We start from the raw sequence: 25,098 nt of genomic DNA on the forward strand, positions 1-25,098 counted from the left end.
AGTAGCACAATTTTTTTTGCACGATCGGCCCTTTAGTGCATTTCAAGCTACGAAGACTTTGTGATGTTGACACTCCCTTGTAGTATACTTTTCGTCTCTATGATGTGCTGTTGGTTCTACTTTGTAGTTGCTTTTCGTGTCTACGATGTGCTCTTGGTACTATCTTGTAGTTGCTGTTCGTATCTACGATGTGATCTTGGCACTCCCTTGTAGTATGAGTCTACGATGTACTCTTGGTACTACCTTGTAGTTGCTTTCCGTATCTACGATGTGATCTTGGCTTACTTTTCGTGTCTAAAAAGCTGACTATGGTCACAATTAGCGGCCCTGGAGTTAACCAGCAGCACAATTTTTTTTTCCACGATCGACCCAAAGACTCTTTTGAGATCACAAAGACTTTTTTGAGAATCGTCATTATGTGTTAGTTAACCAATTTTTATGATTTATTCATTTTTTTAAAGACTTAGGAGGACACTGAAAAAGGGTTAAAAGGCACCGTGCTATACTGTGATCTTGACACTCTCTTGTTGTTTACTTTTCGTGTCTACGATGTGATCTTGGCACTCTAGATCTTAGATTAGAACTTGTAACTAAATGCGATTCCTAAGGCGCATTCAAATTCAACTTCTACCTGTTTAGACATTGTGTACATCATTCAGGCATACAAAACACTATATGTACTACATATATAATTTAGTTATTATATGGACGTTTAACTATTTAGTTTAAGGAGGAGGGGTTGTTGGAGGGGGACTAGTCGCTCGACAATGGGTACTAGGGACTGAAAACGAACATTGACACTATGTAATTCCTCCCTCTCGGCAAACCACACTTGTCAACATAAATTATGTTTCCCCCGGACCAAAACCGATTGTTTAATGTTACTATTGGTTGGTTGGGGGGTGTGTGGAACTGTGCGTTGCCATTACCTTTACACACCTTGCTAACAGTCTAGAACAGTCTACATCCCCGCTGCCGCCTCCGTTGTAGAGTCTATCTTCCCTTTCCTACTGCCTCCAATTTCATACACCCTATTCCTCAATCAGCTTTCTGTACATAACGTCCCACTTCAAACTCTACATCACCCATTTCCCTAAACTATTATATCTTCCCATATAATACAATATCCTGTATTTACTACATAAATAAATTACATAGAACGCACATGTATTTGTGTTATACTTCCATACACCCTTCAAGCCAACACATTAATTTCCCAACTATTAAACTAGACATCATCATTGAGTTCCCTATCCCTAACCATCCTCGTGCTTACATCCCCTATTCAAACTACACATATCCTCGCTTTATTTCCAAAAACAGTTCTAAATCATATGTTAACTTATACGTGAAATTCTAACCCCCAAATTTATTGTCGATCATCTATAATTTAATATGTCAAAATATAGTTGATAATTTTTTTTTTCGTTTATTGTATCCCTGTATCCGGTTTCGGATTTTCGATGATCATCAGCAAGTGTAGTACGAGACGGAAACATGAACATGAACACTAAACTGATTATTCTACCTCTGATGATGGATGCAAGTTCGGAACCAATCAGGGATAGAATAAACATGCATGCTACAACAGGATTAAATCAAAAGATATTATCCAGCACTGGAGGATCTAGCTGAGATTTTTAAAGGAAACAGTCGCTGCTAGAATATATTTAAAAAAAGAAAAATCTGATGTGCTTTTACTGACGGCTTTCTCTTACTTTGATGGGAAAAAGATATTCTTATGAAGCTAAATTTTAAATTACCGAAAGTATCCTGTAGGCGCGCGAAGACGCCTACACCCAGATGCGTGGTGCTCGTAAAATACCCAAGTGGGCGCTGTAAGAAATAATAGTGAACAAAGAAAAATGAAAGAAATGAATAAGTGTATAGAAGAAAAAGGGGAAGTTACTTACCCTTTGGTGCAAGAAGCGATGTGCGTGAGGTAGGTTGACAAGACGCCTGAGAAGCGATGAGAAGGGAAAGGAAGCTGTGGAGCGGAAACGTGTTTATATGTTTGTGTGAGTTGAACTCTGAGAAAGGTAGGCAATATTTGGGCTCAGGCTCAGAGAAGCGTATCTGGTAAGCGGAAGAGCAAAGGGGAATGGTGCAATAAGTGCACTAGATGCGGGATGCGGTTGAGGGAAGGGTAATAGTGCAATCAATGGACTAGATGCGGATGATGGAAAAGTAACACTAGATCCAAAGGGGTCGCAGTGGCGTAGGCCCTAGTTTAATCTATCTATCTATGGAAAGATAATAGTGCAATATATGCACTAGGTGCGGATGAATATACGTGAAGCTATAACGTAAAGATGCGTTTAGATGCGGATGATGCGAACTGCTAGGTGTCAGCGGAAGTGAAGCGTAGCGGGCTGAGATGCGGTAAAGCGTGATTATCGGTGAAGCGTCTGAAGCAGAGAACTGATTTAACAGGAAGGGTGACCACATGGTCCAAAAGGAAGTAGTGGGGCAAAGGGTCTAGAATATAGACATACAAACAACGGTGAAAGGAAATAGAAGCTATAGGTAGTGACGTATTTCGCATTAGAAACGGAAACATCAAGTTGAGATAGATAGAAGGTGTAAAATAATAACTTAGTTAGCGTAAAGAAATAGGAAGAAGGAAATTAGCGCGGGCGCGAGGCTGACTCGCGAGAATCGGAAGCTAGCCAAACTGGCCGATGTTCCCCGGTCACGACCGAACATATCCGGTTTTTAGTTTACGGAGCTAAAAAAAAAAGAATTATTTTTTTGGGGGGGTGGGCAGAAGGAAGTTTGTAGGTATGAGAATTAAATATATCGATAACTAAAAAAAAAATCGCAGATTGCTTTCCAGCCGAAGAGATCTGGCGGAAAATTAACGATCAAAATTTTAAGAAAAATTATTTTTGGGGGGTTCTGAGGGGTATTTCGGTGTTACGAGAAAAGGGTGTATTCAAAGTAATAAGTTTCGAAATTGGAAGTTTGAAAAAAATGGTTTAAGGGGTTATAGGCAGTCAGAGGCGCCAAAAAAGTCATTTTTTCAAATTTTTTTGGGGGAAAAACGTGTTTACTTTTTTATTCGGGAACTTTTGCGTCATATCAGTCCATGTTTAAAGAACTTATTGTAATTTTTTCGTTACAAATTAATAATAATTGTACTAATGGCGAATATTTTAATGCAACACGTCAAAAAAATGCAACCCTCTCGTGGACATGATATCTTGAGACTGGGTCATCTGAAATCAAAATTTCGAAAAGATTTCGTTAGTAGATGACTTTATCTCGTACTTGGCCGAAGGATTTAGAAAAAAAATTGAATTTTTGGGACAACTTTTAAGTTTGATTCACGATTTTCACTAAAAAAAATTGACCATTTTATGTTTGTAAAACAAGTTCCATTCATTGAAAAAAAAAATTCCTTCGTCCAAGTACGATTTTAATATGTGTAAAAGAAATACGTAAAATTTCAAAAAGATCGGTGCAGTAGATTTTGAGATATCGTGTCCACCGACTTTGAAAACGTAGTTTTGAGAAAAACGCGTTTAAAGTTTTCACCGGTTAAAGGTTTGTGAATAAAACCTGGATAATCTTTTTTTTCAACTTACACAGTGTCATAGATTCCAGGCCCATAAAATAAGTCCTCCATGTCTTCCAAAATGTCGTAAGTTTTCCGATTTCTGCTGTCTGCGTAGGATTCTTGCCTCCCGCGTAGCAAGTTGAGCTCTGTGCTCAGCGATGGTAATTCGAACGGTCGGGGCTTGTAAACACTTTCACTCTTACAATTTTGCTCGGATCGACTTGAAATTTTAGGACAACATTTCTGAGATACTAGTAAAGTAATCGCCTATTTTTTTCAGGCGGGGCTTAACGTCCAACTACCAATTAGGTGTCGTGGACGGAGGCGATTAGCAAACATACTTTACTGTACTCGTAAACTTCTTTTATTAACCATTAAATAAAATCCAAGGCCCTAAGACCGGGAATCGAACCCAGTAACACAATACATATTAGCTTCGCAGGTCTCGCCTCTAACCGCTCGGCTACCGTGGCGCCTTCCTGAGATACTATACTTTAATATAAATTTTTTTTAAAAAAATCGTTTTTTTCAAATTTCTGACTGCCAATAACCCCTTAAGTTATAATCTCGAGAATTTGGGAATGTTTACTCCATATATGGTAACTAAATCGGATACATAGAAAATGTAAACTGTATTCCGTTGGTTTAAAATTTGTAATATAAACATGGAATATTTTTTTTTTACTTTATTTTGGATCTCTGAGAGGGGGCGAAAAAAAAGGAGAAGAGGATTCCTGGGTTTTGTGGTGGGGTTGAGGGGGAGCCAAGGGTGAGAGAGAGAGAGAGAGGCAATGGTGAAATTGTAGAGGAAATCGAGGTCATGACGTGACCGGAAGTGGGAAGAGGTTACCCGCGGAAAAGCTGCCGCTCGCTGTACTTTGCCCGCGTCCTCCTCCCATAATCTGGGCGCATCTCTATCTCTATCTCTCTCTCTCTTCTTACACACAGCTTACCCATATCCCTGGAGAGCAGCAGGGCCGCCGCAGCAGACATTAGAGAACCACACGCCTGCCTGCCTGCCCTGCCCCGCAAAAGACCACTGCCGGCGTTCTGGCTTAAATCGACATGCAAGGAGTGGAATAGAGAAGGAAGGCGCGGCATGACTTAAGGGACGATACATGCAGAGGAATGGAAGAATGCGGGTCTAACTTTATATACATATATATAGACTTTTTTAAATGGCTGTCGTCGGTTATACTTTATACATCACGTGACCACAATTTTATCCGCATAGCTCCTATCGTATTTGTTTTTCCGTTAATATAACCTTCATTTTTTTTTTTTGTTATTAATCATAAAAATTATCAATCACTTAGTTATTTACTTCATACTATTGATGAATTTATTGGGAAACCAAAAGTTTAATGTAGAGTTAGGCGGCGAGCAAAGCGGCGATGATAGCGAAGAGCAAAGCGACGAAAACAAACACAAGTTAGCATATGGGACCGCGCATAGTGGGGAGCAAAGCGAAGATAGAGCAACGCTACCAAGAGAGAGTGGAGCAAAGCGTTATGACATGTTTGATTTCTTCGCTCTCATCGCGCTCAATTTGCAAAGGTTAAAATGGGATATTGCTGCATTTATTGGTGTAGTTTTTGTTAAAGAAACCTCTGTGGGACCAAAAGGATCTTCTACATCACAACCGATTTGTGTTGGATAAGAAATGGGACTGGATTAATGGGGTTAACATTGGAAATTTGTCCTTTTCCTTGATTAACATGCCTTCAACACTGGTTAGTATGTAGCCAAATGTTGAAATAGACATTCGAAAATACGAACGAAACTTGCCAGGATGCTCCCGAAGTTGTTGGTACAAGTGATGGAATTCACAAGTTCATATCTAATCCTGTTTATGCCATGAACACTGCAGCTCCAGCTTCTAAGCTGCTGTAAATACCAAATTTTCTAGGAAGAATTTTCGAATTGAAATAATTCCTCCATCTTGTCTCGTCGAAAGGAGAAACGCTACTAAACTCGGTCACTATGTGCATGCGACTGCTTTGCTCGTTGCTCGTCGCTCTCTCTCTGATTTGAAGCAACTATTATCGCCGCTTTGCTCGCCACACCTCTATGTTTCTAGCTTTACAAAGTCCGTTTTATCTAGTTTAGATATAATTATAAAACCGGATCTGTGGAAGTAAAATGCACGCTACAACAAAGTGGCCAGTGCCACAAATTGATGGAAATAACCGTACATGTTTACGCGCCATAAATAAATAAAAACAAAATAGTTCCGTCAAGTGTTACTTCCGTTGAAAAAAGTTTTCGCTAAGTTACTATCAAGTCCCATGCGAGTACCAAAATTAAAGACTGAAGTTTCAGTTTTTGAGATTCGTTCTTTCTTTTTTAGATAAAAGGGGGCCTACAATTCATCTATGGACCAAATATTTTCTAGAATTGATTTAACTTTTTCCAATACGCAACATTTCACCAACAAGCCTGAAGTAGATGAAAGCTGGGTGGTGAAAATATTGAACAGGATACTGTGGTCTATAGTAAACCACAGAATCCCGGATGTCATTCCATTATCAAGATTAGTCCATAGAATATTTAAATGGGATCTCTATGCTGAGTTCCCACTTCCGCCGTTCTAAGCGGGTTACCTGTGGGGGATAGTGTGTTTCCCACCAGGAGCCAGTCCAATTAATAGGTTAACACTGGATTTGACAATTTGATTGAATAAGTCACAAAAACTTTGCGTATTTTGTTTGTTGTTTTTGATTCTTAGAGACTTAATTATTTTCGTAAGTTGAGAAAAGGGATCATCCAAATATTTATAATTGAGATTTTTCACAGGAAGTGAGTTTTTGTTCCACTGAATGAGAATATGTTATTCACATGGAGGTTCTTAAATTTGTTTATTCATTATTATTGGGTCTTTTCTATCAGAATTTCTGATTGGTTTGTGACTATATAATGTATGCGTAGTGTTCGAATTGGACGCACTGTTACAATTAGAACCAATATCAAATTGATTTTTGATTGGTTAGAGCAGTTAGCGATCGAATCCATGTTTTCTAACAGTTTGAGTCATGCGCATTAGGCCGCTCCAATTGTTTGCTATAGAAAGGCTTCAAAACAAAACAATACAAAAATTCTTTGGGCATGCGCAAAGTAATAAAAGTTTTCCGTAACATTAATTGCCAAATTTGATCACGGCACAGTTCCAAGGCATCGCATTCAAAGAGATCTAATATTTATCATGCTGTTAGATTGCTAATAGGTCAAGGTATACCCATCTTTAAAGTATCCAGAATCTTCTACTCCGTTCTTTGGTTTTTTTCTTTTCTTTTTCTGGGCGAAATGATCTCCATATCGCTAAATATTCCCACCTCGCGTTGACAATGAGATCAAACAAGCTTTAGGATGACGTTTCTTCCATTTCCAGGTTAATTAAAAACCCTGTGAAAATGTTTTCGGAACTTACCGTGTCGTGTAATAATAATAATAGTAATATCCAGCAGCTGACCCTTAGATTTTCTCTTCCTAGGAGCTTCTTACAGCTCACTGCCGGTGATGGGCACAGTGTTGTCTGTAACGAGAGAGCACTGGGAAAAGCTCCGGGCGCCAATAACCTTACATGTTGACGCGCCTTAAATTATTAAAAAAAATAATAATATTTATTTATTGACAATACATATCTACATACTTAGATTGGAGTGCCAGTATAGCTGTGTCTGTTAGGTGGTCACCAGAGTAACTTGGTCCTTGTAAAACTTTATTTTGTTCCAAGTTCTAGTATGATAAATTCTTTTATACGAGGGTCGTTTGAAAAGTCCGTGCAAAAATAAAAACTACTTAATTTTTTGGGGTAAACCTTTTTTATTTTTCAACATAGTCTCCTTTTAGGTTTATACACTTGGTCCAACGCTGCTCTACTTTGTTGATCCCTTCCGAATAATAGGATTTGTCCAAGTCTGAAAAATAGCCATTCGTTTCTGCAATCACCTCCTCGTTTGAATAAAATCTTTTTCCCGCCAGCCATTGGGGAACACATAGTAGTCCGAGGGAGCCAAGTCTGGAGAATAGGGGGGATGTGAAACGAGTTGGAACCCTATTTCCATTAATTTTGCGACCACAACTGCTGAGGTGTGAGCTGGTGCGTTGTCGTGATGGAAAAGGACTTTTTTGTGGGCCAATCGTGGGCGTTTTTCTTGCAGCTCGATTTTTCAAACGGTCCAATAACGATGAATAATATGCACCTGTAATAGTTTTACCCTTTTCCAGATAGTCGATGAGGATTATTCCTTGCGAATCCCAAAAGACAGTCGCCATAATCTTTCCGGCCGAAGGAACGGTCTTCGCCTTTTTTGGCGCAGATTCCCCCTTGGTAACCCATTGTTTAGATTGTTCTTTGGTCTCAGGAGTGTAGTGATGTATCCATGTTTCATCCACAGTGACGAAACGATGCTTAAAGTCCTGCGGATTCTTCTGGAATAGCTGCAAACCGTCCTTGCAACACTTCACACGATTTCGTTTTTGGTCAAGCGTGAGCAATCGCGGTACCCATCTTGCGGATAGCTTTGTCATGGTCCAAATGTTGATGCAAAATATTATGTACCCGTTCATTCGAGATGCCCACAGCACTAGCAATCTCACGCACCTTTCACTCTTCTATCATCCATCACCATATCATGGATTTTATCAATGATTTCTGGAGTAGTAACCTCAACAGAGCGTCCAGAACGTTCAGCGTCACTTGTGCCCATATGGCCACTCCGAAAATTTTGAAACCACTTATAAACTGTTCTAATCGAAGGTGCAGAGTCACCATAATGTTTATCAAGCTTCTCTTTAGTCTCCTGAGGCGTTTTGCCTTTCATAAAGTAGTGTTTAATCAACACACGAAATTCTTTTTCGTCCATTTTTTGAAAATCACTCGACTTCCTCGATTCAAACGAATGCCAAACACAAAGAAATAGACCGATCTGGCTGAAACTTGGTGTGTGTTCTTCCAAGAGATGCTACTAACTAAACATAACCTCGATACGCGCCAGTGGTGCTATCTCTCTGACTTTGCACGGACTTTTCAAACGACTCTCGTATTAATTAAGCTAAGATTTCTCTCTGTATTCGTTTAAATTTAATTATTATTTGAGTTAGTAATAAATTTTTGGTGTGATTCAATATCCAGTCTCTTGACGTATAGTCGATAGAGAGTGTGTAGGAAGGACGTTAAAGTGAGACAGAAAAATGCTGGAGAGAAAGAGAAAGAGAGAGGGAATGCTTTAAGAATTAGGTCACATGAAGTGAACAGTCATTCACATAGTTCTAGTAAGTAGTCTGGGCTAGAAGGAAACAGCCAATAACTAACAAAGTAAGTAACTAAGTAAGAGTAAGTAACTTGTTGGAGCCAAGCCAAACGACCAATAAGATGGGGGGGAGGCTAGCTTTAACAAATGTCACTATAAACTTACAAGGAAAATAAGTCAACGTAATAGTGTGAACTAAAAGATCTTCATACTATCTTATAGTGTTTGCCAGTTAGTTAACAACATTCTCGCACGTAAAACTATTTCTATTCAACTAACTTCCTGAATGTTTGGGATTTACAAAGGTGTTAATGAAGTTGAAAACAATTACGTAATTATTTTTACAAATAAATTCAAGTAAAAGTGATGAAAAGTGTCTATTTTGACCCAGTTAAATTAATATAATACGAGTAATAATATTAATATTAATTAATATAAGAAATGATTGTTATCGAACTATAATTTAATCTCGTACTAACATTATAGTTTGTAAAATCGTACCATTAATGAAAAAAAGAAAAATCTTTCGAGTTACTTTAAATGAAAAATTCTTGCCTTTTTTTTTTACTTAATTTTCTCAACTGCTGCAGTATAATTCTGCAACAATTGATGCTGATATAACATGATACATAGAATAAATACATAAATACGTGAGGGGAGAATTCACCCATTGGTGAAACTCCCAAAGAAGTATAGTTCACTAATCATTCCGCTGGCACTTATTTCAGTTAGAACATCGCGTGGCCCCACCTGCGCTTCAAGCCGCCTGGTAGGATTTCCTGGTAGAGTAGTAAGTTCAACTACAAGAGGATTAGGGATGTGAGGTAAATTGAAGTATAGAATTTAACGTAACGGGATCTTACAGTTTCTGAAACATATGGGAACAAGGAAATCTTGGTGCAAGAGTTTGTTACAAAATAAGGGGGGAGCATTAGCGATTCTACGGAGTGTTTTTTTGCCCGGAAGGATTTGGACTCTCGTAGATATTGGAAGCTTTGGCTGAGCCCCAAAGTTGCATTCCCGTAAGTCCAGGTAGGTTTCAGTATCATAGTGTAGGATAAGTTGTTTATAACTCTATTCTATATGAATATCTGTAATCCACCTTAATATTATATAGGCGACAAGATCGTGTATTATACTAAAATAACTCTTGTAAAGGGAAACCAAAAATGTTCATAATCCAATTATCCAGTAAAAAGTATTTTCTGGAATAGAATAAGTTTTTAAAAAGCAATACGTGATATAAATTTATCCATGACTGTAGGTTTCTTATTATATTAGCCACCAACCGAAAGTAAAAAGCAAATAAATAATGGGGAAAACGGATTCTATTGGTCAGCCGAGTAAAGAGAATTTTCATTACGACAAACGAAGAAAATTTTTACAAAATTTCCTCTCTCTCATATGATTCGTCAGTTTTGAGACCATATACATTATAAAAACAAATTTAATTTTTCTGCAACCATGTAGGGAAGTTCTCATTACTCAATTAAAATCAGCTGTGTAATGCCCAACTTCCCACACTAGTGGGGAAAAATTCCCATTAGTGTCACTTTCCTCACTAGTGAGTGGAAAAACTTTATTGTGCTACCTTGATATAAGAAGTTTTGTTATTAAATATTTTCTGTAAAACTTTAATAAGCTTATTTAACGTAACTAAATAATTAAAAAACGAATATTAAAAAATAAAATAAACATTGAAAGAAATATAGAAATAAAAATAATATTTTAATAATTAGATATTTTTAATTATAACAGTTAAAAAGGTTATAGTGTTACCTTATAGAAATTTAAAATGGATTCTTGCGATTCCTGTTTAGAAAACACTCCATCAATAAAAGAAACAGCAGAAAATGTAATAATGAGTAATGTAAATAATTGTAATATAACAATAAATGTTTATAATAAATAAATTACTTTTTGTAGACTGTAAAAATGAAATTTTTAATTTTTTTAGTTAATAACCCTAATGGTTGCAGAAAAAATATAATATTTAACTCGAGTGTAAAGTATTTTCCTCACACTCAGCAATTTGCACTTGCACTCGCCTCGCTTCGCTCGCTCGTGCGTGCAAACCCTGCCTCGCGTGAGGAAAAGTACTACTTTCCACACTTCTTAAATAAATAACTATTGCTTTAAATTTGTTTAATAAATAATAAATTTGAAGAACGTATTCAAAAAAAAACAAACAAATAAATGAAAAATTGATGACTTCTAAAAAAAAAAATTACTGTCTAAAAATGACAATTTTTATTAGAGGAACATAATGTGAGAGGAGCTCAGCAAAAAAAAAAAAAACATGTTTTAATTGTGGGGGGGAAGTAGGGGTAATGAATCAGCCAATATGTATGCAGTACAAGTTATGGATGATTGCGTCGATTTGTGATTGGTCAGCGTGTTTCAGTTTTTTAAAAAAAAGTGGCTGTATATTTAATGGTTGAGGTTAACCCTTCTCTTGAGTCCAAAGGAGCCATTTTTGTGGTGGGGGAGGAATCAGGAATCCATCTTGTAATGTAGTTTTTTTCAGTGAACCAATTTTCCACAAATTCCAAAAAAATTGTAGCAATGCTTTTAATGTTAACTGATATTCTATAGACTAGGAAACCTGTATCTTATTTTGAAATGGCACCTAAGTAGGTTGCGTTAGAGGTTTTTCTAATTTTGGAAGGGGTGAGAGGGGGGGGGAAATATATAGTTTAGTAGCAGACATTTTGGAGAAAGTGATATTACCGTAGACGGAAAGCGTCCGCTGTCAATATATAGAAGAGGATGAAGATCGTAGAGAGTGGTCTTTGGCAAGGTGTGCCTTTATCTAATGAGAAGCTAGCACACCCATGGGTACAACAGTTCACTCCCATTTTATATACTATACACAAGCCCCATGTCCTGTATTAGTGGGGTGTTCTCGAAGGGGAAATACGATGGGTGGTGGTGGGAGACGCTTGATAGGAGAAGATTCTCTTCCCACATTCAACGCCTCCAACCCAAACTAGCAGGGTTATATTCATCTAATGCACCCGCATCCTAACGCTCCAAAACTAATACACTATATACACATGTATATATTATGGCCTCCCTAACACCTAACACTTTCGCCTACCTCAGCAGTGTAACCTTTCTTAGAGGCAAAAACCCCTTTTACCTTAGGACGACCTCTTAATAAAGTACACACTGGAGACGGTGTAAAACACCTGCTACCTCTTACCTGCTAGGTTTACATGGCTAAAAAAAAAAAAAAAAAAAAAACAGAAAAGTATTCTATATAACCATAAAAAGAGACAATTGATATTCTTGGGGGTTAGTGTTAGTGAAGGTATCAACGTATCCTGCAGATATTATCGTAACTAGTGGAGTTAATGGTAACTATAATCTCTGATAAGTTATAGCAGTTAGATGGTAAACTTTTTCACTTTCACTTTTTTAGCCATATTTACAACTAGAACAAATGTTGTATCAAGTAAATCTATAGTTACTGGTTCAGTTCACTTGAAAGACATGTTAGAGTGATCACCCATTGGTGAAAGAAACACTTTCACAATTATTTAATGACAATAGATCTCTAGGCCACTTCCGCTTCAAGCGACGAGGAGGATTGTTGGAAAGGTGAAAAAACTGTTGCAATATACACTTTGTTGATTAAGTGCACTTAATTCTACTTTAACCTAAAATAATGTGCAGCATCTGTAGTGGAAATTTTAAAGCAATTTTCCGTTTAGATTTTTTAGAGGCACTAAATGAACTTTTAAAAAACATTAGTGGGTAAAAAAAAAAAAGAAAAAAAAAGAGGCGGTGGTATAATTGTTTTTTATAGGCAGGCGGCAGACTGGAGAGTTTGCCACCTCCAGTGATTTACTGGCCGGCTGTGCGCACTTGATAGTGCCTAGAACATACTTGTCTGGAGCCATAGTCTTCTACATTCTGTTTCTAGGTTCTACAAAGTCTCTGAGATTCCCTATGATTCCCTACAACTCTGTGGTATCTCATTTTTTTCGGATTTAATTTACTCTCTTCATTGATTAGAAACTTTATACGCTAACTTATTTAGATAAGTACACATTAGTGTACCGGTAATCAAGTAAAGTAAAGTAATTGCCTATTTTTTCAGGCAGACTTTACGTCCAACTACCAATTAGGTGTTGTAGACAGAGGCTACTAGCAAACATACTTTACTATAAATTTCTCCTATTAATCATTAAATAAAATCCAAGGGCTAAACACTGGGAATCGAACCCACCAAACCAACAATACATCTTAGCATTGCGGGTCTAGTATCTTAACCGCCTAACACTCTTTACTATAAATTTCTCATATTAACCATTAAATAAAATCCAAGGCCTAGACCGGGGGAATCGAACCCACTAAACCAACAATACATCTTAGTATTGCGGGTCTAGCCTCTTAACCGCCTAACATACTTTACTGTAAATTTCTCATATTAACCATTTAATAAAATCCAAGGCTAAGAGACCGGGAATCGAACCCAGTACCACAATACGTATTAGCTTTGCAGGTCACGCCTCTAACTGCTCGGTTACCGTGGCTACCGTATACTACTGAACATAATAGTCTAATTTGTAACCGGCAGATCTGCTTAGTTGAGTTGTTGAGATCCGGTAATATATGCAATATTGAATGCAATTTGGTACAAACGCTCGGAACCCAGAATTCGTTACCGTCTTCTGTACATACGCTCTAAAAATCACTCTCTAACTAAAGACTACAATGGACAGACTAGACCAGACCTGCCGGTACTTTATAAGGTTCCAACTTGATCCCAATTCTGTCCCTCCAATCACAAAACTACTCCTTCTTCTTAAGAAACTCCAAGCTCATCTTAAGCTTTCAGTACTGACACTCAAAAATAAAGGTGTCGGAATACTGCTTTAAAAATTAAGATAACCCATTTAAGGTATGGTAAGCTAATTTTCATCTAAAGTAAAAATATTATATTTGTTACAGTTACAAAATTTTACGCAAAAATTTAAGCGATTATAAAATTCAATTTGAAAATTGTCCCAGTTGTTAGAAGTTTAGAAATAGTTGTTTTAAATATTTCTGGTGGTTTTGGTCGTGGGTTGCCGGGAAATTTTTACCATTTTCCAGTTCCAGACAAGGTTTCAGCCTGGCTGCCTTTATTAATGAAGATTTTGACGACGCTGGAGAATTCCATGGCGGATACAGCACATAATCGGAGAGAATGGGTGACGGAAGAATGCCCTGAGAGATAACAGGGTTTTTGGCCGTGCGTAATAACCTCCTTATAGAGAGAGACACTGAGTAAAATGGTAGGGCAGCATCTAGGAGTGATGCTGTGCGAATGAAGCGAGCAAAAGGCTAGGTTGGTAAGCCGGTCCATTCCATGCGTAGTTCTTCTCTTAGAGACAGAGAGAGAGAGAGAGAGAGAGAGAGATCTTGGGAATTCCTGAGGATGGCTGAATACTGGATGCTGCATACTCATCACCAAGAACGCACCCGCGTTTGCTCTAACCCACACTACCCAATGCCCATCTATATTCTCTGTGAACTCCAAACCATTCTACCCATATTTCAGCTACCTTTGTCTTGCATTAAGGAAGCTGTAGTCGGTTTCGTAGCTACTCCAGGCTTTAAAAGGCCCTCTTACCTCATATTCTCAGTTCCTTCCGACTTACTAATGTGCTTAATGGTAACTATAAATATTTAAAGTGTGACACAAAGTCAAGTTATACTATTATAGTTATTAATACATGGACTTAATTATTAATTAATAATAATATTACTAGTATCAATAAGTTTCTCTGGTATTAAATGGAGCTCAGTGGTTAGAGAAGATTGAAATTGTGGACGGAGAGGATCATAGAGTGTCTGGTTCAACACCTGTTAGGGGAAGCTGTGGCCAAGATAGCATCTAGAAGAGTCCATCTCCCCAACAGTAAACGCTTCAAATTAACGACTAGCATGCTCAACAACTGGTTCCAGCGCACATGGGACACTTTGGAGGTTAAGCTGTCCAAAATATCATTCTATTACTCTAGATACTCTCTGAGTATCTGAGACGGATGGTAGCTCCACTCCTGAGTCGAAAACTCTAATTTAAAGACTATTCAAGAACTGAGATGAATAATGGTTATAGTTTTGTTTCGTTAAGTTTTTGTTAAATTTACGTAAAAAATCTTGAAAAAAAAAAAAAAAATGACCGCAAAAGTCCTTCTGCTCAATTAATGACGTTTACGTCTTCAGACTGCAAGAAAGTCGCAGGGCCACTGGCGATTTAGTCGGCGAGTAGGATTGTTGGGGAATGTCAGAGGAGGCGAGAGACAGTATAAGAGGATTAGTGCAACTAGAGAGAGCAGTATGGAATTTTTGATATTTAGTCTTGGCGAGTTGGTGTTGTACGAATGGGGATGTTTAGGTCGTTGTTAAGAGTGTGGTTAGTGACGTAGAAAGGAGCGTCAGCTATCTATAGGAGTAGTTTCGACTGAAATGTTTGTAAAGTCCTTAAATTTGTATTTTAAATAAATAAATTAATAGAATAAAAAAATATAAGGCCTTCTCCTCTTTGCGTAGATTGCAATGAGGAGGAGGATTTCAAGACAATATAATAATGATATGTCCACGTTTTGTAGTTGACGTCTTATACAGGTATTTAGTTGCACCATTTCGCTACGAAGTCATAATATTCTCCACCCAACATCTATGTGCTTAAATCTATAGCAGAGCTAGCAAAGAAATATGAATGTATTTAAAAGTTATAGCCGATTAGAATGAATGGAAAAAAATAGATTAGAGAAGGATTACGGTGATTTTAATTTCAGTTCAAGCTGTAAGGATGGCAGGAATATAGAGTACTGATCCATCCATTAGTAGTAAGTTTGTTGTATATAGTAGAGGGATGAATGAGTGAAGCGAATGTATATATAAGTAAGAATGGAGAATGAGTGATATTCTAGTGATAAGCACCTAGACGATGCTGGCTGTATGGCGGAAGCCAATGCCAAAAAAAATAATAAATAAAAAATTAAAAAATAAATAAAGTTACTAGTTTTTAGCGGAAACAGAAAACTCAAAACCATTTCTCAATACTTCCTTTTAGATGGGACATTAAAAAAATATATATATATTTTCTCTATAAAATATTTTCAAAACAATATTAAAAAAACACGTAATGTAGAAAATTTAGTAGAAACCCCCTTTTACTTTATTTATATTGGACCCATTATTTAGTAAGCCGTGGTTAATATTAGATAGAACTTTATCCATCCTCGTTGAATTTTAAGAGAACTCATTGCATACGTGAGACAATTCGTTGAATGTTTTGAGATTAAGTGAAAAATACTTTCCTCGTATCCAATAAAGTGTAATAAGTGGGGCTTGTATTGGGCAGAGAAATGGAGGTGAATAGAAAGAAGGAGAAGTTTAGAGCAGAAGGAAGGGAGGTATTTTTGATGGATGGATAAAATCCAATGGATTTACAACGTACATGGGGGCAACGTACATGGTAGGAATAAATTCTCCGAGGATGTGACTTCATTAAAAAGGAAAAATCCTTACAAGAAATGATGACGATATGATAGATGTTAAAAACCGCTTAGTTTATTGAAGTTATGCTAGGCTGGAATTTTTCAAATTGGGAAGTATTAGATTTCTCTTCTTTTTTTTTTAGCGGAACTGAAAGTGGAGTTATCAGCGGTAATAACCGAGAACGTAGCGGTTGAATAAGAAGTCTTTGGGCTACGTGTACGCTATTACCCCGCGAACATCTTGGAGAAAATATCCAGTAAGATCTAAGACTTAATATTCTCGAAAAGTACCTATACCAGCGAATATATAGGCAATTACTTAACTGGGCAACCGGAAATGTAATTGATTGAATAGTTTCTAGAATTTATTTATTTATTTTAAATCATCCATTTATTTATTTGCTACAGTAAAAATTGATGAAAATACACAGTGTTATCCACTTCATGGCGTTTTGGAATTAGTGAAGATGATCTTTGAGGCCGCTGGCGCTTCAATCATCTAACAGAGAGTTAAGCTTTGGTAAGTTTAAGCTTGAAAGCTGTTGTAACAAGAGGATTGTGTGAAGATAGGATAAAGGAGTTGTGGAATCCAAGATAGCAGAATCCTGTCAGATTGGATACGAAAGCAATGGATAGATCATTATGAAGAGTTTTATTGGGGGATATAATGAGGAGCATTAAGGTGATTTTTCCCAAGGATTTGGGATTGTAAGGATTGAAATTCTAAGCAGCTAATCCCTAGGTCTGTTCAGGTTAGTTTATTTTGTAAGTTACGATCGTTTGTCGATAAGTATTGATAGTTCTAAACTATTTTCTATTAAGATGCAATAAGCAGTTTTATTAAGTAATATTTTTGGTTTGAATTATTTTCCTTAAATAGTAAGAAATAAGGACAGAAAAAAATTGGTTCAAATTGAATGACGTAGTTTCGAAAGTTTGGCAACACATTTGATGCTGATAAATTGTTTTAAAGATATTAGATCAATAAAATAAAAGGGATAGCTTATTCTTTTTGTTATTAGAAAATAGATGGTTCTGTCTTTGTAAGAATAAGAAAAAAATTACAAATTATTATTATTTTAAATTGATTTAGTTATTTACAATCTGTATAAAAAAAAGTAATGCCTAATTTTTCAGACAGGCTTTACGTCCAACTACCTATTAGATGTGAGTATGTGGACGGATGCGACTAGCAAACATACTTACAAACATACTGTAGATTCCTTTTATTAACCATTAAATAAAATCCAAGGCCCTAGACACCGGGAATCGAACCCACTAAACCAACAATACATCTTAGCTTTGCGGGTCTAGTCTCTTAACCGCCCAACATACTTTACTATAAATTTCTCTTATTAACCATTAAATAAAATCCAAGGCCTTGGACTAGGGGAATCGAACCCTACTAAACCAACAATACATCTTAGTATTGCGGGTCTAGTCTCTTAACCGCCTAACATACTTTACTATAAATTTCTCATATTATACATTAAATAAAATCCAAGGCCTAAGACCGGGAATCGAACCCAGTACCACAATACATATTAGCTTTTCAGGTCTCACAACAATCTGTATATACAAATATACAGTAAGTAATAAGGAAGAATGAAAGATAAATGGGTGCGTGAAAGGCAGGAGGAGAGAAACTACCCAGTGGTAGCACTCTCTATAGGAGAATAATGGTGTTTATGGTCTTCAGACTGCAAGGAAGTTGCAGGGCCAATGGCGATTCAGTCGGCGAGTAGGATTGTTAGGGGATGTCAAAGGAGGCGAGAGACTGTACAAGAGGATTTAGTGCAAGTGGAGAGAGCAGTATGGGATTTTTGGTATTTTGTCTTGGCGAGTTGGTGTTGTACGAATGGGAAGTTGAGGTCATTGTAAAGAGTGAGGTTAGTCAACTATCTGTCGGAGGAGTTTTGACTGAAATATCTGTCTGAACAGTCCGTAAATTATTATTTTAATAAAACAAATAAATAATTTCTCTTTGAAATTGATGTGCATTAGGGGAGAAATGCACTTTTAGAAAATAGGAAATAAGTTCCAGTCTACTTTATTTAGTTAAGCCCCCTGGATAGAATCATTCCCAAATAAGAAACATGAAGAGGAAGACAAAACAAAAAAAAAACAGGAAAAAGGGCAAGGTCTTGTTTCTATAGTTACTAAAGAAATTATGAGAAAAAAGGCTATACAGGAGTAAAAAGCATAAATGGTTGCGAACGAGTTTAGGGAGGCCACTCACTTCCTGTGGGCTACAAATGGCCGATATAATACTAGGCTTTTCCGGTTTATGGGTTATGTTTTTATTGCCATGGACAATGAAATAAAAAAAAAATAGAAAAAAAGGAAAAAGACTTTTCCTTTCCTTCACCTCTCCCCACAGTCAATCTCATAAAACATTTCGCCAAGTTTTCCGATTACGAAACAACAACATAAAGTTGACTTTTTCTTAAACCTGTTTAGAAGATTTTTCCACCTCCCTGTGCGTTTTCCTGTGTAAAAAGTGTAGGTGTAGATATTTTCTTTCTTTTTTTTCCTTATCACTCACAGTAATGAGATATCTTAATTTTCTCCTAAAACGTGATTAGTTAAAAATGGCTGCTCTGGAATTCAGTGTAAAACTTAGAGGAACAGCTGTGATTTGAACAGTATACAGTATATCCTTGTTTCTTTTTATTGGTTGTTTTTAGATCTGGGATAAAATACTCCCAAATCTATCCCGCTCCTTTAGTTACAATTTAAAGGGGAAAACAATTCATTCAATAATTGAATTTTTCCTAAAGTACCCTAAATAATATAATTTTTCCACGTTCTACACCACTACACCCACAAATATGTGTATAAATGCATGTTTCACACGTACGCGATCCATGAAGATCAGCGTTAGCAATTTCTGGACGAAGAATAGGACATCAGTTTTCTTTGCTCTGAACATAGGATGATTGATTTTTCTTGTGCAGACAGGAGAGCATAATAAGGCCAATCGTTCCCTCAATCCCACTCTCTATCTCTCTCACATACCCTAAAACACAAGATAGTGTTGCTCCCGATTCGTTTTTGAGACAGGTTCAAAACCCTCTCTCAGTATACCCCTTCTTTATCAACATTCATCTCTCCTTCTTCATCCCTTTCTAATAAAAAAAAAGCACAGACATTATTGGATACCAACTTTTTAAAATTAGAAAAGGAAATAGTATTTTATTTTCATTTCTTATTGGTAGACTAAACAAAAAGAAAAAAAAAGAAGACAAATTAAAGTAATCATCCAATCAAAATATTTACTTTGGTTAATTGAATTGAAAGTGGAGAGAGAGAGAGAGAGAGAACTAGTGAATGAATGGTAAGGAAAAAAAACACAGCGAGGAAAATGAATGAAAGAAAAACATAAAACCGGAGAATCAGTCCGTTATAAACGGAAAAATGCTTTTAGGGAAGCAGAATTGAAAATTTTGTGGGTAGCATTTATATTGTCTACAAATGGTTAAGTTTTCATAAAGATCCGATGTATGTGGAACGAGAAATCGAGTTGTTAATTTTAGGGTGTGTTTAGAAACTTGAAAAGTTTACCTGTCTATAACTCCTAAACTAATGCATAGTAAAAGTTCATATTTCACCAGTATATAGAGACTAATATTGTATACAAATGGTTGTTTTCAGTCTATCAGTTAAGCTATCAGTTTTTGGAAATTTTATTTTCCATTTTTGATTTTTCAATTTCGGTTTATATTTGATTCAAAAAACCAGTTTATAGTCACCTTTTCTTAAACAGGTGTGCCCTCAAAGCGAATTTTTTTTTTCTGTAAAAAAAAAAAAGCCTAAAACCAATATTAGCGCGATTACAATACTTCCTCTTGCTTGGTAGATAAAGCGGAAGTGAGAAGAAAAAGATAGTGACGTCTTGTTTATGTTTTATGAAGAGTTAGTAGTACATTTTTTTTTTTTTCAAGTGTTCTTTGATACTTGACGTAATAAATGAACCCTTTGATGATGTAAGAACAATTTGCCTTAAAAAAAAATGAACGACCCTTTAGTAGAGTGTGGCAAAGGAGTGTTTTTGAATGAAATAAATGTTAATGTTGAGGTGGCAATTACTAAGTGAGACTGTGAATGGCCTAGGAGTGAGTGCGACGGGCTAAGTGCGGGCCATTTATAGTGAGTCGGCGGGAAAAAACATACTTGAGACCTCGAGGAAAGCGTCGTCACCACTCGGTCTGTCATATTCAAGTAGGTTTCCTTCTTTTTCTTTTTTCTTCTTTCTCTCTCTCTCTCTCTCTCTCTCTCTCTCTCTCTCTCTCATTCAACCTCTAGGACCGTCCTTTCATTGGCCTGGTCCACACTTACAGGCTCGACATCCTTCTAGGACAGCCACTCAAAATCGTAATTAGTGTGTACCCAAGCCTACTAGCCCATTACAAGTCAAAAGAGATGAAAATAAAGAAATGGAAAAAGTAGAAGACCATTTCCTGGGCCACTTATCTCCTGAGTCTTTATGTTCCAAATTTTCTTTATTAATTTATATTTTAAACATTCTCTTCATTTAAATGGCCACTTTTGCTATTAATTACGTTCATTTAGTTTTTATTTTATTTTTTCAACGTCATTATTTCAATTTCGAATTTATCCTGCAAATATTCATTCTGAGGTCCCTTGGGTTTTTTTTTTTTATATAACTCGGAGGAGGATTATCTTGAAAGATTCTGGTTTTGTTACAGTACCCTCTGAGAATCTGGTGACTAATCTAACTGTCTAGGATATCCCAAGAAAATGGGGGGGGCTATAATCGGGTATAAGGACTCTACCTTTATGCTCATTCCCTCTTCTCCTCCTTCCTAGTTGTTCCGATGATACCCCTCATTCTAGCAAGTGGAGAATTACCACAAATATTCACTGTGAGATAAGTCCTTATTCAATCTTCTTTAGCCGGCGCCTAAATACTAAACAGTTTAAACATTACGCAAGAGATAAAGAGTTCGAAATATACGTCCCCCCCCAAACCTTGATGATTAATAATATTGTTTAGTTGTACGGCCTTCTTTTGGCGGTTAACTTATTATCTTCCCACCATCTGTTTCCCGCACTCTACTTTTTTCCCGCCAAACTTCTGTAGCCTCGCATCTTCTCGGGCTTCTTCGGTCGTTCTTCTCACCCATAGCAGACGAACAAAATGCACTGTCTTGTTGTCTTGCCTGAGGAAACAACTGAGCTGAACTGATTTTATTTAATGGTTAATATGATAAATTTATAGTAAAGTATGTTAGGCGGTTAAGAGGCTAGACCCGCAATGCTAAAATGTATTGTTGGTTTAGTGGGTTCGATTCCCCTGGTCTAAGTCTTGGATTTTATTTAATAGTTAATATGATAAATTTATAGTAAAGTATGTTAGGCGGTTAAGAGGCTAGACCCGCAATGCTAAGATGTATTGTTGGTTTAGTGGGTTCGATTCCCGTTCTTAGGCCTTGGATTTTATTTAATGGTTAATAAAAGAAATTTACAGTAAAGTAAGTTTGCTAGTCGACTCCGTCCACGACACCTAATTGGTAGTTAGACGTAAAGCTCGTCTGAAAAAAAATAGGTAATTACTACGACTTTAATTACAACAAAAACTGGGTTAACTTTCCAAGTTGAAATTTCAGTCGAAAATTCATGAACAGAAAACGCGACATCACTCATTGTGTGTAACGAACGTCGATAGATGCGAGGCTATAGAAGAGTTTGGCGGGAACAAGGAAACGCCGGAAAAGGCGTAAAACAGATGGTGGGAAGATAAAGTGATCGCCAAAAAGAAGGCTGTGCGACTGGACAATAAATATTGAAGCAGAAAAACACATATTACCAATGATTTCAAGTCTATTTAAAAAATTGTATACGATTTTTTTATTGAATACTTATTATTTTCAACATATTCAATCTAGCAGCTGAGTGCCAAAAGCATGGAAATTGTAGCCTACATATGTATTTCTCTTGTAATGACAGTGAAATTGTGCTTTCACTGGTGCTTTTCCTGTGCCATTTAGTGAAAGTGAAATTGATCGTATACACAAATGTGTGCGAATTTCGATGAGAGAGAGAGAGAGAGAGAGAGAGAAGCACTTGAAGAGGGAGGTGGAGAGATAGAATGGGAAGCGAGAGAAGAGATCGATAAAGCAGGCCGTGTGGAACAACTACCAGTACGATTGGTCCCGTTCTAATTTAAAGCACCAACCCAATGTTACAGAGTGTTGTATTAGTAGTGGTTGGTAGTAGTCAGAAATACAGAGTAGGTTGTGGAGCAGGACGAGGAGCAGACCGGGAGGGGATACCAGCTGACCCCTGCCCTCCCTAAGGGGATAGAACCAGCCCCCTATTTACACTTCGCTAATCGAAATGTTATTTGAACTGGAGTTCGAGGTAAATATTTCTGACAAAAGCTCTTAATGAAATTCTGAAGTGTCCAGAACTTTGTATCCATAACAAAATCTTACCTCCTCCACTTCTTCGTGTACAAAACGGTACATATATTTAATATTAAATATATTATTATTTTTATAACAAAATATATTTAAATTATGTCGTAGCCGAGCGGTTAAGAGACTAGACCCGCAATGCTAAGATGTATTGCTGGTTTAGTAGGTTCGATTCCCGGTGTCTAGGCCTTGGATTTTATTTAATGGTTAATATGAGTTTATAGTAAAGTATGTTTGCTAGTCGCCTCCGTCCTCGACACCTAATTGGTAGTTGGACGTAAAGCTCGTCTGAAAAAAAATAGGCAATTACTACAACTTTAATAACAACAAAACCTGGGTTAACTTTCCAACTTGAAATTTCAGTCGAAACTTCATGAAGAGAAAACGCGACATTACTCATTGAGTGTAAAATATTGGTCTACTCTCTTACAGAGATTTGTTTTGTTCCCTTTCTTCAGAATTAAGTCTTAACAAAACAGGCTTAATCCTGTTCAAAAGGCTAAAATAAATTGGCGCTCTGAGCTTTTTTTCTGGGCACTGCCAAGCCTCTAGGCAGTGTTCTTTAGTTCCAGATAGCATTGTCCATCACCTGTCAGTGAGCTGTAAAGAAGCTTTTAGGGAAAGAAAATCTAAGTGCCAGTAGCTGGATTCGAACCCAGCATCTCCTTAATATCATTATCCCTTCCCTTATTATCTATTCTAACACAATTTTGAAATATTAGATAAATTTATTGGAAGTGCATGGTAGACAGAGATAGTAGAATATATATATTTTTTTAATAAATTTCTTTCCATTTAATGACACTAAATTATTGGACCGCGTGAGAGTATTAACACTGAAGACCATCTAGACGAGGGAATGTGGTGATCAGTGATACTAGGTGCCGAAGGCTACAAAGCAGGAGTGACTGTTGTAGTGGCTGATATAAGCATCAACACTTTCAGCATCAAATGCAGGCCGTCGTCAGAGTGAGGGAAAGTGACAGAGTATGAGAGTTGGGGGCCGGGGCGAAGCCAATGTTCCAAAGATAAGGTTCGCCTCCCCTACCACCTTGTAGTACGGCTCCAAAGTCTTCGAGTGTTTAAGCAAGTGTGACAGGATAGATAAGGACCCTTCCCCCCACCTTGGTAAGGGAAGCTTTCCACTTTGGGTGGTGATAGCTTGGTTTGGGGGTGGGTGAAGCGGGGGGTAGGACAAGTAACTGTAGCAGCTCACTCTTGGACACAGTTAAGTTGGGAGAGCATAGTTCTGGCTGTGTGTAGGTAAAGAGTTATCTGTCGAGTTAAGTATGGTATACCGTACATGTGGTGTGTACGAACAGTATGAAGAGCAAGAAAAGCTATAGGAACTGGACTAGATTGGTAACTTGGGAGTGGTTGCGAGGGGTTTGTTGCAAGACATGAACTCCACAAACATGCATAGCATCCACTTGGCAACACATCCTACACGTGGAATGATGCTACTAAGGAGATAACAGTACTTGTAACCTCTGTCTCCTTTAGTCCCTCTTATTTCACTCAACGCTTTCCACGTTTTTTTATCAGGATGCGCCCCGAAGTTCAGAAAATAGGCTTTTTTTTAGCCTCCTTCTCATTCTTACTGCCTCCGTCTTCTCGGCTTCATGCTTCCTTCCTTCCTTCCAGTGTAGGGTTGCCTCAAGTAAAGAAGAGGGAAGTATGGTAGTAATTTAATTATATGTTGCACGTCTGGGTAACTACAAAGGGAATATGGTGCGTTTGTGGTATCCTGTTTACATGAAAAAGCTATACTTGTCTTGTACAGTCACAAAGCAATGTGCCCTAAACCACAGTCTCTTCTCTGTTTGCTTTGATATCGAATCATTTCATTCTAAATATACGTACGTTTTCTAAATAAATCCTAAATATACGTAAATTCTAAATATACGTAATTTTAAATATGCGTAAGTAAAATACACGGAAGAATTTTATTCTCTCCTAAATTTCCTTGTAAAAAAAAAAATCACATATTAATTTTTCGAAATAGAAAATCTTATGAAGATTTCCCTTACAAGTTTCTTTCTAAATTTACCTGTAGATTTTTAAAATTTATTTTATTTATTACATCGTCACTCCATTTCAAATATTATTCTTCTGATTCATCTTCATTCTGATTCTCTTTATTCTAAATAATTTTCACAAACACATACACAAATAGAATTAAGAGGAAGTTAGAATTGATTCGTTACTGTCGTAATTTGAATCTCGGAGTTAGAACGAAATTTCAGTCTTGAATTCGTCTTACAGCAGAATACGAGAGCGAAAAGTTTACAACGGTTAATATCAAATAAATAATATTAGTAATAATAATTCATTTCTAAGATAAAAAG

General features: G+C 36.9%; 1 protein-coding gene across 4 annotated transcripts in view; it reads left to right on the forward strand.

Moving 5' to 3' along the window:
- LOC141450051 (Krueppel-like factor 7) overlaps nucleotides 1–25,098 on the forward strand; it is a 710,120-nt gene that overhangs the window by 545,737 nt on the left and 139,285 nt on the right. The window lies entirely within an intron of this gene.

Source organism: Rhodnius prolixus, unplaced genomic scaffold (assembly GCF_049639745.1).
Source record: "Rhodnius prolixus isolate KJV_2025 unplaced genomic scaffold, Rpr scaffold_2, whole genome shotgun sequence".
Lineage (NCBI taxonomy): Eukaryota > Metazoa > Arthropoda > Insecta > Hemiptera > Reduviidae > Rhodnius > Rhodnius prolixus.